Here is a 19974-nt window from a genome sequence, read left to right as displayed (position 1 = left end):
AAAAGAAAACATGAAGTAGCGTATATTTCAACATATAAGATGGCATTTGAATCATACAAAAAAAAAAAAAAAAAAAAAAAAAAAAAAAAAAAAAAGATAAAGTGGGTTGTCCAATGCCTCAGATAGAAAAACAATGACCTTAAATTTTTACACAAAATACCATTATAAATAAACACCAACCTCAAAATGATGCATCATTGAAAGTACCTGGCATCTTCAGTCTTGGAAACAGTTGTTATAGCGTACACAGTTTTTCTTTTGCACAAATTTCTCTCTCTCTCTCTCTCTCTCTCTCTCTCTCTCTCTCTCTCTCTCTCTCTCTCTCTCTCTCTCTCTCTCTCTCTCTCTCTCTCTCTCTCTCTCTCTCTCTCTCTCTCTGTGTGTGTGTGTGTGTGTGTGTGTGTGTGTAAGTAAGAACAGTCATGAGAATTACTAAATAAAATGAGTGATAGAGAATGAAAATGGAATTATACCAGTGAGAAAGGATGAAGCAAAAATGACAGAATGAATGAGGGGGAGAGAGAGAGAGGTGTCACTCCTTTGTCCCGTATCCCTGAGAGATAAGGTGGAAGGGAGGTTATAGGGAGGAGGTTTGAGACCAGAAGGGAGGGGGAAGGATATATATATATATATATATATATATATATATATATATATATATATATATATATATATATATATATATATATATATATATATGATGTGTATGTGTGTGTCACACACACACACACACACACACACACACACACACACACAGTGAAACCTTGCTTCACAAAGTTAAATGTTCCATGACTCAGTTTGTGAACCGAAATGTTTGCAAACCAAAAACATTTTTCCCGTTGTTTATTTTTTCATCACTGTACACTCTTGTGCATCCTTCCACACTGAAGTAGGGTGCTAATTGTAGCCATGCAGGGCACTGCCTACTGTAATACATCTTCCTCTTTATAGCATTGAATATAAAAATAGTATATTCCTCAGTAGTAGTTACCAAAGTATGCTTCTCTTAAGTAGTTTTCTATACCACTTGTTTTATTTGAAATAATTTAGTTTTTAATGAAACTAAATATATCATCAGTGAATTGTTTTTTTTAAATGCCCCTGCCTATCATCATTCAGTGTATTATTCTCATGACAAGATTCTTATAAAAGCTTTGTAACTTGCCATATTTATAAGTATATATTTTTCTAATTTGTACATCAAATTTGTAAGGAATTGTTGTAACAAGACTGCAGCTTCTGGAACTTTTATTTATCTAATTGCCATTGTTTATCTAATGATACACAGACTTAAAAACCATGTACTTGATATCAACAGCATGTGTTTTTTAATGCTCTTTGTACAATGGTTTTGCATAACTGCATATGATTACAGTGTTGTCATGCAGTGACTGTGGGTAAAGGAATTAAGAAGTGTGGAGGTGTTGCATGATCTGGGATACAGTAGTGACCATGATAATTTAATTAAATGATGGATTGTTAAAGGGGCTGTGGTTAGCAACTATGGTTTGTAAACATACTGTGGGTCTGTGAGCTGTGCTGTGAGAGAGAGAGAGAGAAATTCCTATTCTTAATTTTTATTTACAAGATGTAATATACAATATATGTGAAATGTGAAAGAGACTTTGTTGCACCAGGCCAGTATTTTTAACATTACATTTATCATCAATACATTTTAAAAATATTATTATTAATATCTATGTATTCTAAATGAATATTTACATATATGCATTTATTTTTATTTTGGTGTGAATTGCTATATTATCCACTTTTGAGAGGATTAAAATCTACTACATAAAATCTTATGCATACATGAATGTTCATGTATTCCTTGCTGTGTCTCCCTTTCCTGCTGATGCCTCCTCTCTGCATGTTCTGTTTTCTGTTAAAGTTGTTGCTGGGTTCTAGGGATGATAAGGCTCACAGATGGAAGTTAAGCTGCTTGCTTGGCAACCAGATAAGATTTTTCATTACCAGAGATTCCAACGTGAAAATGAATCCAGTTGATGTTGATCACTCTTCCTTCTGCTTGGATGCCTTTGGCTGTGGTAGTAATGGCTTGCGTCAGGTGTTGATTTTCATTGTTTTGTTTCCACAATATAGTAATGGCTGTCCTGGAGTCAGTATTTATGAGGATATGAGTATGTAAGAGTTACATGCATGTTCAACATCAATTTTGATGGCCATTAACTTGGCCTGGGTGGAGAAGGAGCGGTCTGTCACCCATGCAGTGAAGGTAGTGGTGGTGGTGGGATTGTTGCTATCATCTGTGTCCCTCACTGAATACATGAACGCCGCTCCTGACCTTCCATCTTGCGCAACAGACCCATTGGTGTAATATCTCACTGTACTGTCATTTGCTGCTTCATGTGTACTCTTAAGTCCCTGTTGCCACATTTCTGCTGTGATACACTCCTGTTTCTTCTGGTGCAGTGGTGAAATAGTTGCCTTAATTGGTGTTTGTTGCCACAGGATACATGCCTGAAGTTCCTGTGGGAGTATGGCAACTCTTACATTATCTCAAGTGACCCCGAAGCCATTCAGTATGGCTGCTGCCCCTTGTGATGGCATTGCAGAGCTCAGTGGATATGGTCATGATGGTCATCTCGAGCACCAAGTTCTTATAAGGAAGTTTGGTGTTATGTTCTGTTCTGTTCGCAAGTGTTCATACTTGAACTTCAGCTTGAAGATTTTCCGTCTTGGTCCATTTTGGTGCCCCCACATACAGCCCTTAGCATGTTGCTCTGTGTAGTTTCCAACACTGGGTTTACTGGTGGTGATGTTGATTAATCCACTAGTGAGTGCACCAAAGCTTTGTAACTGTTGAGGATCACATTGCTTGTAGCTCCAGTTCCTTTACAAGATGTGCTTTGATGACACTTTCTCATAGTACATTTGGTCTTTAGATGTTGCACTTCAGCCTGCCATGTTTTGTTTCTTGCAGCAATAACACCAAGGTATTTATAGGTGACAACCCATTCAATGTTGTGATCCTGTATCTGTAGCTTGTTAGGAGGGTTGCTGCATGTCTTGGCCATGGCTTTTGTATTAGTTTGCGAGATTGTGAAGCCAATTTCTTCACATTTGGATGTCAGCACATTCAGCACCTCTTGCATCTTGATTGGCTAAGTTTTCCTGTTTGTCTACAGAATGATGTCATTAGCATATTGGATGATGCTGACCTCTGATTGAGATGTGCTGACCTCTGTGATTGCTGATACCACCATTGAGAACAGGGTGATGGGTGTTTAAGTCTCCAGCAAACAGTGTTAGTTGTCCATGATTGCTTTGAAGCAGGGGGATCAGGTTGATGTGTGACTTTTGCCTGCAATACACGTTATTTACATCAAATTTGGCGTTGTTATTGAGGTGTATCATGACAGTGAGTGATTCCACCTGATTGCTGAGATAAGGGGGGTTTTCCACTGGGATGGCTGGTATATCTTTCCTAACAAGTGTGATGAGATCTTACAATCCTCCTTGTTGAAAAGGTTGTTGAAAAAGCTGATATTTTCCGAATCTCATATTGGAAGCATCACTTGATAATGTCTCTTGTAGAACAGTAATTGCTGTATTATGAGTGTGTATATACTGCAGATTTTCTGCTTTGTTGGATGTTCCATTGCAAGATGCTTATCATCTTGTTTCTGTCTGTTGGTGTAGGTGAGAATGTCAATCCCTGTGTGTTGTACTGTGGCCACTGAGTGGATGGGGGTGGTGGCTGCATTGGGTTCACTGACAGAATGTGTCTGCATTGGGTTGGTTGACAGTGATGGCTGATGTGGTGGGTCAGTTGACAGGTGTGGCTGGCTGGGTGTCAGAGGTGGCAGGTGTATCTTGTTGACGAGGTGGACAGTCAGGTCATTGGTATTATCCTTCCTGAGCGTGGTGTGATCTGTCGTGTTCCTCACTCCTCCTTGTGGAGTTTGTTTGTTTGGATAATGATGTGTTGGAGTTGGGGTCTGTTCTGGAGTAGTGTCACCATTCATGTGTGTGGAGAGAGCTGCCATGGTCTAAGATGGTATTTTGGTTTGGCTGGTTAATTCTGTAAGAAGTGCTTTCATATTGCTCATCTCATCTTTTAATGTTACATGAAAGGATGCAACCAATGTTCACAGACCTTGATTTGCCTCTTGTAATATTTCCTGGTTCAATTTCAGTGTTTTCACTTCTTGTCATTGTTGTGTCCTGACTTCCTCTTTCAGGCTGTTTTGGGTGTTTATAGCTGTTGTGTTGATAGTCATTGGATCTTGGATCGGTGATGGATGTTGCACAGGCTCGTTTGTCTCCCCGATGGTGTATGTTGAGGTTGGGTGATGGTGGGTGGTGCTTGTCTCCTGGGGTGGTGAGTGAGGTGTTGTATGGCTGGATGCTTGAGCGACTTGTACATGTTGAGGTGATGGGTGGGATGTTATTTGGGTCACCACAGGGAGGTATGCTGTTGGTGGATTGTCATGACCTAAGGTGTGGTGAGGTCATGGTGGTAGAAGTAGTCTGCTGGGCAGGGGAGGGTAGTCGCTGAGGGGTGAAAGGGCTGCTGTAGCTGATGGCATAGTTGGGGCCCATCTGGGAGGAGGAGGATTGAGTAGGTGAGATGGGGATGCAGCTGTGGTTGGTGGCTGGGTAATAATCTCTTCTCTTGGGTGCAGGGAGGTTCTGGGTCTCATGGGACATTTTAAGCTCTGGCCAGTTCAGGCATTTGTGCATTATCTGCAGCCCAGTTTGTATTTTCTCCTTGCACACACTTGTGTCATGGTGTTGAGAGCAGAATCTGCACATCTTTACGCCATTGCATTCCCACACTCAATGTCCCCAATTCTGACAATTCCTGCGGAAGGCTGGTTTCCTCCCACATGGTAATGACTTGCTTCCTTAGTTCCTTTGAGTCACATTGAAGGTTTCTCTCTGCCCATATTACTGACAGATGGTCTTAGATGTAGCTTATGTCCAGACACGTAAGGTAATTTTTGATAAACACTTTTGTCAGTTTGTTTTCTTGCGTGATTTTCATGAGTATTATAGTTGCCATTATAAGGATGATCAATCTCTGTCAGAAACTGAATGGTATCGTAGTCTTTTGCCATTACCATGATTGACTCGGATGTCGGTCTGGGATGTGTGGAGAGGTTGTGGTGTTTGCTCGTTACGTCTGCCAGCCACATTATCCTGTCGAGTGGTGAGCGAATTTTGTGGAAACTGAGGCAGTGTGTTTGTGTTGCATTGCTGTTTTGGCTGTCCCTTTTTGTTAATTCTTGGGCATTGGCACTTTTTGGAACACTTTCACTGTTTTTGCTTTTCTTTGTACAAATTGGTCACCACCCTGAGTCAGATACATGATACAGCCGCTTAGATTTATCTTGAGCTCCAATTTGAGAATCACCATTCACTATAGCAGCCTCACACTCATTGTCTACAATGTCACTGATAGCCTCTGTATCCTGATATGAGTTTGGATGGGGCATGGCTCCTTAATAAGCAAGGAGAACTGACCTGGCTATGGTCAGGGGAGTGGAGTGTGAACATCTTCCCCTTCTAAGGTCAGAAAGGTCATAGGAGAGAGAGAGAGAGAGAGAGAGAGAGAGAGAGAGAGAGAGAGAGAGAGAGAGAGAGAGAGAGAGAGAGAGAGAGAGAGAGAGAGAGAGAGAGAGAAGCAGCAGCAGCAGGCAAGGGGAGGGTGATTATTAGCAGTTTACCACCTCACCCACATCTAGTCATCAAAATGTGCTGCCCACTTTCTACTAGCCAATCTCAGACACTTAAGGGTAGGATATGCCCTCATACCATCCTGCAGGGAGAGCTTCCCTCCTCCAAGTTACACGAGATAGGGTACGGTGAGAAGAGGCCAGTGTCTGCACAAGTGGGAGGTAAACTGATTGAGCCATGGACCAGTAAGTGATGAGGTTACAAAGTCTAATAAGTGACAAGGATTACAGAAGCACCTTAGCCTCCAGGAGCTTCTTCACAATTGCCTCCTATTAATACTTCATTCACTTTTTCATAAATGACTGGTCTTCCTTGATGGGTCCATGTCATGTCTGCTGCTCCTGATCCTGAAAGATGGAGATTATAATTAATACCCTTGGTAATACTACTGTAATACATTCTACCTAATTTGCAGAGAGTAAAAATAACACTAAAACAATTGCTTAAGACTACAAATTTTGATGCTGTTGTGGAATTGTGATGTTGATCTTAATTGTTTGTAATGAAAGCCAAAGTATTTTTTTGTGTTTCTAGTAAGCCATAACTTGCGGTGTCTTTCATTGATCGGTGATGCTTTTAACAAATCAATAACGTTTGAACAAAGCTAGCAATGTTTGAACAAAACTTTAAAGTTGTAAAAATACATCAGATGTTCTCTCTTCTCTTTCATCTAATTCCTCTCCCCCATCTCACATCCATTCCATATCTCTCTCTCTCTCTCTCTCTCTCTCTCTCTGCACACATCCACTGTAGCAATGCCATAATTACTTAGGGAAATGAGGTCTTGTTATATGTTGGTGTGGGACTTGCTGTTTAGCCACTCTCACTCAGTATGTAGATGTTAATTGGAACACTCTTGTAATCTTAAGGGCTACAAAACTATAGTTTTACCTGGAAGGAATTCTGTGTCACTCTTGATTGCCAGAATATGTGAAATTGCTTACAATGTAATTATAAAAAAAAACAATGAACCAAAGCATATTAATATAAATTTTTTGTTGATAATGTGGGAAAAAACTGACCCATTCATTATATTAGTCCTTGAAAAACTTAAGATATGTGTTGGAAGTGCAGACAAGGTGACAGTCACAGCAGCAGAAGTGAAATCTTATGTCATTTCTCTCATGGAGCTATTTACTTCTAAAGATTAATCTGGAAATGAAGAGTTGCCACATATTTAATAAACTTGATAAGCTTTAGGGACAAAATTTTGGTTAACACTGAGGTTAATCTTTGCTTACCTGTCCAAATGCAGCCTCTAATACTTGGGGTAGCAAACACTTGTCTCACAAGATGATGCCAGCAACTCTACACCTTTGTTTGTGATGAAGGACAAATTAAACTTCAGACATGGCAAAATCTGGGTTATATGATGGAAAATACATGTTCTGTGGTGCTCCACAGTACAAGACACTGCCTGTGCCGACCCAGTGACCTTCACCAAGGCCTTAAATAATGTTGGGAAATGATTTTACGGAATGTTGAACACAACAGAACCAACCACGAGAAAGAATTCATGTCTACCATTATTTATTTTTTTTAAAAATTTGTTGAAGTATTATTCAGTTTGAGGTACATAAATACCAATAATTCCTCTCTTAATTCTGATTTATCTTATTATTTAAGGACTACAATTATTAATATACACAATATTATTTAAATCTGTGTACAAAACTAGTCAGTAACTCTGATATTATACTTTTTGATTTTTCACATGGTATGCACACCTTAGATAATTTTTAAATACTCCTTAAAGCATTTCTCGGCATGAGAAACTCCGTCATCCACTCACCATCAACTTGCCCCTGACTGAGGTTCTTCCCTAAGCTGTGAAGGACTGGGAAGTCTTATAGGAGCATGCTGCATTGCCTCACAAACCTAAGAGTGCACAGCACAAGTCAGTGATTAAAAGCTTGTCGGTGGGAGATTTATCTCACTTGAAAATTTGTGTAACCACGAAGACATGGCATAAATCTCAGACTAGTCATAAATAATGGAAGCAATAATTTTTAATATGAATTTTGTAACTAGTGTTATGCTGTGCTTATAATTTGATAGCACAAGTTATTGTTTATGGTCACCTCACTTGACCTGACACTGGAGCATGAACTTGGTGAGTGGGAGTTGTGGAAGCCTCTGTGATATTTAGATTTTGATTTTCTGTTCAAGCTGAGCATTACTTTGCAAAGGTCACAAGTTGTACCGGACAACATGAGAAGCTGAAACTCAAGCTGTGTGAATTATAACAGAATGATCGTCTTCCTCATTTTATAAAAGCAGCTTAGTTTATAATAATGCCATAATATATTTACCTAGTAGCTCAAGGTATAAAACATTGTTACATTTTTTGGCTTATAATGTATATCAACGATGGAAGACATGATGGAAATGCCAATGTTACCTAAAGCCACAAAAATATCACCCGAGAACCTTACAAATAATAGTTAGTGTCAGAAAGTTAGTATTGAGATAATACATACGAGGTTACAGAGGTGCATTCAAAGTATGCAGTTATTGTAAGTTAGTAATGAGATATACAAGGTTACAAGAGTGGATCTAAGAATACTTAGTTGTAAGAACTGAGTAATTTTGAGATAATACATTACAGAAGTGCATCTGAATTTTGCAGTTAATGAAAAGTAACTACTGTATATACCAAGAATTACAAGATTACAAAGGTGTATCTGAAGTGATGAGAAATAAATCCCAAGATGATACAAGGTTACAAGAGGTGACTTTGAAGTAAAGGAACATCAATAACTTTTTTTTTTAATAAGAATAAGGAAGACCAGCCCTAGTGCGCCCTATTGTCCTGTTCTGACGCTATGGGCTACAGATTTTAAAGCTTCACACACGAGTTGCTGCTACATAAACACCCACTAACACAGACTTGCTACAACAGAGTCCCATTTTACCAAGTCCTCAATTTCTGAAGACCTCTAATGACTGAATTTAATGAATTATTAGAACATACTTGTATTGCTATTTGGATTGTTTGTTTCTAGCAAGTCTTTATCCAACTCCCATCTGGCAGCCAATAATTCACTCAACTCTTTTCCTTGGGTTTATGTTGAAATAATTTGAAGAATAAAGTAAAGCTATCTGAATTCTTGTTAATCTAAAGTAGTTTCCTCCCTTTGGCCTTTGGTTAAATGGGACTCTGCTGCATGTCACTATGTAACGCAAACCCTACTGTCTATAGTCTCACAGTATATTATAAATGTATCAACACCTACAACACTTAACGTTAAGGTCTGCTGAATCTTCCTTTGTAGACCACCGGCTTGGAAGCACTCTTGGTCTTACAGCAAAAAAGTAACTTATAAACAGTCAGGAGATGGGGAATGAAATGAACATAACTTGCCAATTTGACCTGATAAACTGATTGGCAATGTTGGAGTCTCCTGTTATAGCTGTACTAAGGGAACAGAAGATCTATTATTATTAAAATTGATGCCATCATCCAAATATCAATTACTGTTCATTCAATCCCCATGTTCAGATATACATGTTTGAAGGCTAGGTGTAATTTAAAATTTTCAGTATGAGATCAAGAAAATCCTGGGGAAGTATGTGAAACAATACTGAAAGTGCGAGAGAAAGAAAATAAGAATAGAAAGCTCATGAATCAAATAAAAATAAAATGAAATGCCTAAGTGATAGAAAAAAGTCAGTACATGAATGAAAAGAAATAACCTTGCTAAGATAGTAGAGCTATAACCCAAGACTCCACTAGTGCCACAAACCTTCACCAGACACAACGAGGAGGGAGAGAGGATGCAGTATGACGGGACCTCCACACATACCAGGGACCCCACACAATTGCCCAGGGGCATTAGAGCATCTCCAGAGAAGCAGTTGGCATCCAGAAGGGGCTTGGGACCGAGATTACTGCATCAGTCTCCATCACCATCCTGCACCAGCGAGAGGAGATCCCCAGGGGGGTGTGGGTAAGGGCAGTGAGCATGCGTCATAGTTGGGTAGCTTGCGAGGAGGCGTGTTTTTGTGGTAGGAGGAGATGTTGTTGCCTGCATCGGGAGGTGGTGGTGGTGGTGACTGCGTAGATGGGTGCCTCCTCCGGTGTGTGACTGCAAGTAGTGTACACGTTCACTCACACACACACACACACACACACACACACACACACACACACACACACACACACACACACACACACACACACACACACACACACAGGTCATCTTTAATATAGGCACCATTAACAAGAATAAGAAAAGGAGTGAGGGAGAAGAAAGGAGAGGAAGAGAAGGTGGAAAAAACAAGAAGAGGAGGAATACAGAGAGAGAGAGAGAGAGAGAGAGAGAGAGAGAGAGAGAGAGAGAGAGAGAGAGAGAGAGAGAGAGAGAGAGAGAGAGAGAGAGAGAGAGAGAGAGAGAGAGAGAAACTGAGGGCAGAAAATAATAAAAGGAGGGAAGGAGTGGGACACGAGAGGATGAAGAGAGTCATAGAGGATGAGGGGAAGAGAGGAGGAAAAGGGAGATAACAGCAAAGGAGTGTGTGGGAAGAGGAGGTGGAGGAGGATTAGAAAGTCTTAGAGAGAGAGAGAGAGAGAGAGAGAGAGAGAGAGAGAGACTACATATTTTGTTTACAATTCTTTCTAACTAAAAAGTATTTGCAATTATTTATAATTTCATCTTAGCCAACTGATAACAAGTCTTACTAAGGTTATAATATTTGCGAATGTATAATGAAACCAAATAAAAATACAAAATCTCTCTCTCTTTCTCTCTCTCTCTCTCTCTAGTAACCATGACCTTCTTAGTTTCACAAGTAGAAAAAGTATATAGTTGATACGGAGTTGGCACGCACCCAGAAGTGATTCTCTCTCTCTCTCTCTCTCTCTCTCTCTCTCTCTCTCTCTCTCTCTCTCTCTCTCTCCTATTGATTGCTTAAAGTCGGTCATCGCTGGCGACTCACGGAAGCAGAGAGAGAGAGAGAGAGAGAGAGAGAGAGAGAGAGAGAGAGAGAGAGAGAGAGAGAGAGAGAGAGAGAGAGAGAGAGAGAGAGAGAGAGAGAGAGAGAGAGATCCAGCAATCATTCTTTCACTTCAATAAACATAAAACAGCAACGAACGATATGACGAAACGAAAACAAAATCAGCCGACGTAAATAATAATAATAATAATAATAATAATAATAATAATAATAATAATAATAATAATAATAAAAATAATAATAATAATAACTAATAATAAAATAGAAAAAAAGGAATGAAAACTGATTAACACAATAACTGCGAAAAGGAGGTGAATGGAGGAAAAAAGAAGGGATAAAAGAACACGATAATAAAGAGATAAATACAAGAATATGACAACAAAAATCAATGATCGGGAAACTAGAGGGAAAAGGGGAGAGGAGTGAGAGAAAAATTGTTGAAACACGAGCTCTGAAAACTGCATAGCTACACAGAGAGAGAGAGAGAGAGAGAGAGAGAGAGAGAGAGAGAGAGAGAGAGAGAGAGAGAGAGAGAGAGAGAGAGAGAGAGAGAGAGAGAGAGAGAGAGAGAGAGAGAGAGAGAGAGAGAGAGAGAGAGAGAGAGAGAGAGAGGGGGGGGCGGTTGCCGAGGGCAGAGGGGAAAGAGAAGTTCTGAGGAAAGGGATAAGAGGAGGAGGAGGAGGAGGGAAGAAGGAAAAGATGCTTGTGGTTTGAGGAGGAGGAGGAGGAGGAGGAGGAGGAGGAGGAGGAGGAGGAGGAGGAGGAGGAGGAGGAGGAGAGAGAGAGAGAGAGAGAGAGAGAGAGAGAGAGAGAGAGAGAGAGAGAGAGAGAGAGAGAGAGAGAGAGAGAGAGAGAGAGAGAGAGAGAGAGAGAGAGAGAGAGAGAGAGAGAGACGAAAGAAGAGGAGGAAGGAGAAGAAACAGAAGCAGAGGGAGGAGGAGAGGGGGATTTATGCTTGTGCCTGAGGGAGAAAGACAGAGGAGGAGAGTGGCGATGTAGAGGAAGGCTGGGGGAAGAAGGGGACGAGTTATAACAGGCTTGATTGATGCCCCGGGGGAAATTATAACAAAGGTACCGCTGCTAAAACTACTCCCTGCTGCCTAGTAGTAGTAGTAGTAGTAGTAGTAGTAGTAGTAGTAGTAGTAGTAGTAGTAGTAGTAGTAGTAGTAGTAGTAGTAGTAGTAATAATAATAATAATAATAATAATAATAATAATAATAATAATAATAATAATAATAATAATAATAATAATAATAATAATAATAACGACGACAACAACAACAACAGCAACAGTGTGGTTATGAGCAACGAAATTTACAGTAAAATGAAACTAAGGAAAGATTAGATAAAAGAGAAGGAAGAAGGAAGAAATAAAAGAAAACGGGCAGAGACAGAGAAGGGAGGAAGAGAGAAAGCTGACACATACGGAACCAGACAATGAAATAAAAAAGATTAAGAGATAACTTCCCACGAAAAAAAAGATGGAGGAAAAGGCCGATAAAGTGTTGCACGCACGCACGCACGCACGCACGCGCGCGCGCGCGCGCACACGCGCACACACACACACACACACACACACACACACACACACACACACACACACACATATACAATGATATCTGTTCCCATCCACTTAAAGAAAATAGCAAGAGGAGGAGGAAGAGGAGGAGGAGGCGGAGGAGAACGAAATGGAGGCACATTATCTTCTACACTTTGGGGAAAAATCCAGCCGACAAAGTGATGAGAGAGAGAGAGAGAGAGAGAGAGAGAGAGAGAGAGAGAGAGAGAGAGAGAGAGAGAGAGAGAGAGAGAGTACACATATATAAAACATACCATGACAAAGACGAGAAACAAAAACAGAATGACGAAGGCGAAGAAAAACAAACAAACAAAAAACAAATCAACAAGGACAGGAAATTTACCCTTTAGCGGGGGAAGAAGGGTGGCGTAGCGGGGTCAGGCGGGATCAGGTCGGGTCTGCTTAGGGCGAGGTGGCGGTGAATGAGAGATCAGAGTGAAGTGAGGTGATACTGCTCTTGGCCGGCAGCTTCTCCGCCTCACACAGGGTCTCTCTCTCGATGTCCTGCCTCTCGGAGCGCATAGATCGCCTACAGGAGACAAGGCAGGCAGGGCGGGGCGTTAACTTCATGGAGTGTGCGTGTGTAAGAAGAAGGGATGGGAAAGGTAGGAAAGGTAGATATGTATGGAGGGAGAAGGGATAGGAGGATAGCCATAGGTTAGTGAATTGGTGGGAAGCAGAATGTTAACTTCCACGTGTGTGTGTGTGTGTGTGTGTGTGTGTGTGTGTGTGTGTGTGTGTGTGTGTGTGTGTGTGTGTGTGTGTGTGTGTGTGTGTGTGTGTGTGTGTGTGTGTGTGTGTGTGTGTGTGGGAAGAACGGAGGGAAAAGGTAGATGTACAGAGGGAGAAGGGAAGGTATGGGTTAGCAAATGGGCGAAAAGTAAAGGGAATAATGAGTAAGGGGGAAGGTTGGATGAAAGAAAGGAAGGATATACTGATTCTGAGGGGAAAAAAAAAAATATATATATATAGATATAGACATGGGAGAGAAACGTGGGTGAGTGAAAGGAAGGAAAAAAAAAGTGGAGAGAAGAGGAATTATAAGGAAAATGAGGCGTTAGAATGCTGGTGTGTGTGTGTGTGTGTGTGTGTGTGTGTGTGTGTGTGTGTGTGTGTGTGTGTGTGTGTGTGTGTGTGTGTGTGTGTGTGTGTGTGTGTGTGTGTGTGTGTGTGTGTGTGTGTGTGTGTGTGTGTGTGTGTGTGTGTGTGTGTGTGTGTGTGTGGAGGTGGGGAGGGGACGGAGATGAAAAGTGTCTGTACGGAGATAAGTGAATGGGTGAAAATAGGGGAAGGGGGAGTAATGAAAATGTAAGGTGGGAAAAGTAAGGTCGGGGAAAGAAGTTACAATGATTTGCTGAGGGAAAGAATATGGAGATGCGTGGATGAGGAAGTGAAGGGAGACGGAGAGGTAAAGAGGTGCGAATGGGTGGAAAGGAAGGAAATAATGTGGAGAGAATAGGGTAAGTAAAAGGAAGGGTGGGAATAAAAGAAATAATGAATAGCAGGTACGGTAAAGTGAAAGGCAGGAAAGATATGATGATTTGCTGAGGGAAAAATATGTAAGAGTAAAGGATGGATGAGTGAAAGGAAGGGAAGAACGGTGGACAGATGTGAATGAAAGAAGGGAAATGAGCAGGAAAGAAGGTAGTGTGAAAGACAGGAAGGACAGAAGGATTTGTCGAGAGAAAGTATGTAGAGGAGTGGATGAATGAAAGGAAGGAAAGAACGTAAACAAGAGTGTAGGCATGATTGACAGTAAGACGCAGGAGTGGGTGAAAAGAGTCGGCGGAAAAAAGAGAAACTAGAATGACAGTGGACAGAAGAGAGGAATGGAATGGACAGGTGAAAGGGAGAAATGAAAAAAAAGAAGGGACTGATGGGAGAAATTGAGGGAAAGGAAAGGATAACGAGTAGGAGGAATGGGGGAAAGGACGAAATAAATTATATAATGTGTATGGTGATGTGAACGAGGCCAAGGAAGGCAAGAATGATAAGTAGTAGGTAGAAGAAAGGAAGATACTCGTAATCTAAAATATCAATAACAAACATAATCTTACTGTATTCAAATCAACACTACAAATTAAACAATGAAAAAAATAAAATAAAATAGCAGAAAGCTGGAAAATGAACATGATTAATTTAGACACAATTTTTATTTATTTATTTAATGACAACGAAAATGCAAAAAAAAAAAAAAAAAAAAAAAAAATGTAATTTGTAATAAACTAAGTTGGGAAAAAATTCTTTATCCAACTTAAAATATGACTGATGAGTAAGAAGATAAGTGAGAAGAGATGATTACTACTTACCTTCGAAATCGATAGAAAACGGAGAAAAAGAAAATGTGTGAGTTAAAAATATTGATAAGCTAAAAAGATCAACAACATATATATATTGGAAAGTAAACTGACAAGAAATCACGAAATATACAAAATTAATAAATAAATTGAAAAAAAGTCGCAAATAAAACATAAATAAGAGAAAACGAGAACATTAAATAAATACTCACACGAAAAAGTAAATAGAATACAAGAAAATAAAACACCACACACACACACACACACACACACACACACACACACACACACACACACACACACACACACACGCACGCACGCACGCACGCACGCACGCACGCACACTTCCTGCATCAGATATAGTCGTGTCTTATCAGCCTGGAGAAAGAGTGAGGAAGAAAAAAAAATTAAAAAGAGTAAAGAGGGAAGTCGAGAAGTTAGAAAAAGTAGGAACTGAACCAAACTCACTTATCAAAGAGAGAGAGAGAGAGAGAGAGAGAGAGAGAGAGAGAGAGAGAGAGAGAGAGAGAGAGAGAGAGAGAGAGAGAGAGAGAGAGAGAGAGAGAGAGAATCAATCAGATAAAACCTCGGTAAACAAATGAAAAAAAAAGTAAATAGTGCAATGAAAAATATGGCACTTTTTTTTTTTAATAGCGAGGTATTTGCGAACCACAATTAAATATATTCATTTTCCCATCACGTTCTTGTTTACGTGACTGGAATGACGACCTTGGCGATTAATCTATAAAATGTTTTCCTCGCACGGAATTTCCCTCTCTCTCTCTCTCTCTCTCTCTCTCTCTCTCTCTCTCTCTCTCGCTAGCTTCAGTCTGTGTATGATATCTGAGATTATATTAATATTCGAGAAAAGACTCTCTCTCTCGTAAGTGAAGAGGTGGATGTGTTTTCTTCGTCAGAGAGAGAGAGAGAGAGAGAGAGAGAGAGAGAGAGAGAGAGAGAGAGAGAGAGAGAGAGAGAGAGAGAGAGAGAGAGAGAGAGAGAGAGAGAGAGAGAGAGAGAGAGACCAGTCATACTCAAAATGTTCAAGTAATCCAAAACATAACACAGAATAAAATAAAACGATGAAAACAAAATAATAATAATAATAATAATAATAATAATAATAATAATAATAATAATAATAATAATAATAATAATAATAAAATAGTACGGATAACAATAACAACAGATGGAATATATAAAACAATAATGATGCAAAAGTATTAACAAAAATGCAACCATATATTAACAAAAATAAGGAATATAACACTGATTAGAGGAAACAGATGAAGGATAGGATATACTTTAAGTTATAATAAGGAAAAGAAGGATGAGGAAGTATAGAAGAAAGAACGAGGGAGAGGTGTTGAGGGAGGAAAGGAGAAAGGGATGAAAGATAGGATGGAGAATGAAGGAAGGAGGAAACTAAGGAATGAAGAAAGGAGGGAGGGAGGGAGGGTAGGAAAGAAGGGAGGAGGGATGGAAGGAAAGAAGAAAAGGAAGGAGGGATGAAGATAGGATAAAAGGAGGAAAGGGAAGGAAAATCAAAAGAAAGGGTTAACATATGGCATGAAAAGAATGATGGGTGAAAAATACGAAAATAAGGGAAGGAAGTAAAAAAAAAGGAGGGAGGGAAGACAGGATAAAGGAAGGAAAGGAAGGAAGAAGAGGGAAAATAAAAATGACACAAGATAACAATAAAAGAATGACATATGAAAATACTAAAATAATGGAAGGAAGGAAGGAAGGAAGAATTAAAAGGAATGAGGTAACTAGCTTATGTGTTTTCCAGGAAGTAAAATATATTTACTACCGCAGACGAGAGAGAGAGAGAGAGAGAGAGAGAGAGAGAGAGAGAGAGAGAGAGAGAGAGAGAGAGAGAGAGAGAGAGAGAGAGAGAGAGAGAGAGAGAGAGAGGGGTGGGGGTGCTGGCTCACTCACCACATGAGGTAGACAGAGATGAGGACGAAGACGAGGAAGGCAGACCCGATGGCGACAATGGCGTACATCCATATGTTGGTCTCCTCTGTGTGTGTATGGGGGGGTGGAGGAGGAGGAGGAGGAGGAAACAAAGTATGAGTCATATTATTCTCTCTCTCTCTCTCTCTCTCTCTCTCTCTCTCTCTCTCTCTCTCTCTCTCTCTCTCTCTCTCTCTCTCTCTCTCTCTCTCTATTTTAAAAACCTTTCACAATGTCTACCTTTAATGTAGTCTCTCTCTCTCTCTCTCTCTCTCTCTCTCTCTCTCTCTCTCTCTCTCTCTCTCTCTCTCTCTCTCTCTCTCTCTCTCTCTCTCTCTAGTTGAATAGAGTGGCATATCCGATCATTCAGGTAATTCTATCAACTCTCTCTCTCTCTCTCTCTCTCTCTCTCTCTCTCTCTCTCTCTCTCTCTCTCTCTCTCTCTCTCACCGGGGAGGTACTGGATGTCCCTCAGACCAATGGGCTCTGGCATAGCCATGGTGGCGGTGGTGGTCGGCGGAGGGAGAAAGGAATAAAGGTGCCTTCTGGGTCTGGGAGGGTTCTTCCACCAACGATCCTGCAAGAGCGTAACACACTCTTTGTAAAATGACTGATTGACTAAGGAGAAATGAGCATACTATTGCTGCGTAGGATAAAAAGGTCACGTAAGCTGCAAGAACTGACTGAGTAATTGAACGATTCAGTTTCAACAAAGAGCCACTTAGCGCCGCACGTTAATATAAACAGATCGATATACAAATATACATATGTATAGAAAAAAAAAGCAGACAGACAGAGATATGCAATAGAAAAAAAAAGCAGACAGAGATATGCAAGTTAATAAATGAATAATAAAATGTGAACAGATGTGATTTAAGTAATAAAGATCAGACAGTAACAATAAAACTAACACAAATCAATTAACGTCAAACAACGTAAAATTAATTCAGTGTTAATTAAATATAATACAGTTCCCAATTACAATTAAACCATACAGGATATTACTTATTAAATCAGACAGAATGAAGCACATCGAACAACGCTAGAAAACCAATCCAGCCATCTAAATTCTAAAGCGCCACATGAATGAGTTCACTTCACATTACGAGGCAGTTATGGAATTCTGATCACAATCCCCCCCACCCCGTCCCCAAGAGTGCCTGGTTATAACACTAATACTATTGTCGTTATGATTAAGACAAACCCCTGACTGATATTGCTATTAACGAAAATGGGATGCTTACTCCAGTACTTTGGCAAATAGGTGTTGGTTACGTAATTAGGTATGACAAAGGATAAATAGTAACAGGATACTATTACTACTACTACCATTATTTTTTCACATTAGGAAGAAGTTGGTAAGTGGCGTTTTTATGGAAACAAAATGGGGAGTAAGAGGGAAAATGACATTATCATTATTATTATTATTATTATTATTATTATTATTATTATTATTATTAGTTGTAGTAGTAGTAATATCGCTTATTATTTTATTACTACTACTATTACTACTCCTACAACTGCTGCTGTCACCACTACTCTTCACAGCCGGTCTCGCAGCAAACACCTTACCCACACCACCCCTCCCCCCTTTTAAAGCCACACTGCTCTTCATAAATCCCTCCCCTCTGTACTCACTCTAATCCTCTTCATCAACGCCTTACCCTAACCTCAACTACCACACTCAAGGCTTTCACTGGCCCTAAAATTACCACATTCATACTAATCACCCTCGTCCATATACATAATTATGAACTATGCATGCATTTAGCTTATGATCATCATCTAACACGAATATATACTATTGCGACCTCCTTTTAGCTAGAGACATAATCATACAAGATAACTTTCATATTTCATACAATTTAAGAGAAGTGACTTTTTTCTTTTCTACAACTTTTTGTCAAGCACTAGAGTTAGTTTGAAGTGTTCGTCCTTCACTGACACACGACTGTACGAAATAAAACCTTTGGGGAGTCACGCACGAAACTATGAAAAATAGATAAATAAAAAACAAGCAAGATAAAATTTAGTGCCCTAAGGGAGTGATGTGTTCCCTTGTGGCAGACGATAATTTACAAATCCTATCACTGGTTTAAAAGAAATACAAATATTGACACTTTTATAGATTTTTAATTGATAATGGAATAATCCGAATAATAATAATAAAAAGAAAGGAATTCAGAAATACAAAATAAATGGTAGCGTATTCTTCAATTACATAAAAACTACGATGGAGATATTTTCGCGACTACTGAGTTGCGGGGGAGACCAGAGAATAAATAAATAAATAACAAATATACCCAAAAGTATGTATAGACCTGAGGACAGTCTCACACGGTGATCTCGAACCAGGTGGTTTCACTAGTCCCGTGGAGAAAACCAACAAAAAAAGAACAAAAAAAAAAAAATGCGAATATCTATCCACTCAGAAATAGTTTATCAACAGGAATATCTGAGGGGAATCCAAGAGAGTCTGCTTTGCTTGTGAGGAAATCGGCGGGAAACTAAGGATAAAGGTTTCCAATGGGGAAATTTATTAGGTTATAATTTTGTTTTTAGTGGGGGGGCGACTAGGTTGTGAGTTCAGGGATGAAAAATATGAATAATTAAGTTACTGTTTACTTTATAGTTGTTACTTTAAGAAGTTTAATTCAATGAACTTTTGAAATCAATTGGGGAATTAGTCAAAGTCTGGTATCTCTTCCTGGCTTGCGTAGCAACAGGGGTAAGAGGACAGCGAAGCAAAGAAGACTTATAGATTCGTCCTTGTCAAGCAAGGACAAAAGGACACTGAGGAGAGGAGGGGAAGGGCCCCCCCCCTTCCCCTCCTCTCCTCAGTGTCCTTTTGTACCCTTGCTTAGTTAGTCACATGGTACTGAGACTCTGGTCATCTCCGCACATTACATGGGCCTTAGCCTAAAAAAAAAAAAAGTAGAAATATACATAATTATTTTTCCAGCACTACAAAAACATTATAATATACACACAATAAAACGCATAGTAGAACACGATTAGTAATAGTAGTAGTACCAGCAGCTACAGTAACACCAGTAATAGTAATAATTATAATAATAATAATAATAATAATAATAATAATAATAATAATAATAATAATAATAATAATCTTAAAACACTGGGTATATTTCAGCATGACTCATATCGCTACCTGAAGTCATTTCCCTTTCTTTCGCCTCCTTTAATAAAACTCTCAAGAAGGTTCTTACATGTTTGCGAGTCATTTATGAGAAGGTATATTAAACTGTCTGTCTGTCTGTGTGTGTGTGTGTGTGTGTGTGTGTGTGTGTGTGTGTGTGTGTGTGTGTGTGTGTGTGTGTGTGTGGAATGGTGAAATTTAAGAGGGTTATAAGTTTTGAGAGAGAGAGAGAGAGAGAGAGAGAGAGAGAGAGAGAGAGAGAGAGAGAGAGAGAGAGAGAGAGAGAGAGAGAGAGAGAGAGAGAGAATTTATTGTGGTCTGGT

General features: G+C 39.6%; 1 long non-coding RNA gene across 1 annotated transcript; it reads right to left on the bottom strand.

Moving 5' to 3' along the window:
* Window positions 1-1561: 1561 nt before the first annotated feature.
* LOC135090128 (uncharacterized) lies at window positions 1562-6933 on the bottom strand. The gene is made up of 2 exons (XR_010261780.1): window positions 6472-6933; window positions 1562-6050 (listed from the first exon to the last, which is right to left on the bottom strand). It is a non-coding gene; the product is annotated as an uncharacterized LOC135090128 (long non-coding RNA).
* Between the last annotated feature and the right edge of the window lie 13041 nt (window positions 6934-19974).

Source organism: Scylla paramamosain, chromosome 34 (assembly GCF_035594125.1).
Source record: "Scylla paramamosain isolate STU-SP2022 chromosome 34, ASM3559412v1, whole genome shotgun sequence".
Taxonomy (NCBI): Eukaryota; Metazoa; Arthropoda; class Malacostraca; order Decapoda; family Portunidae; genus Scylla; species Scylla paramamosain.
This window is presented reverse-complemented; position numbering and strand designations above follow the sequence as displayed.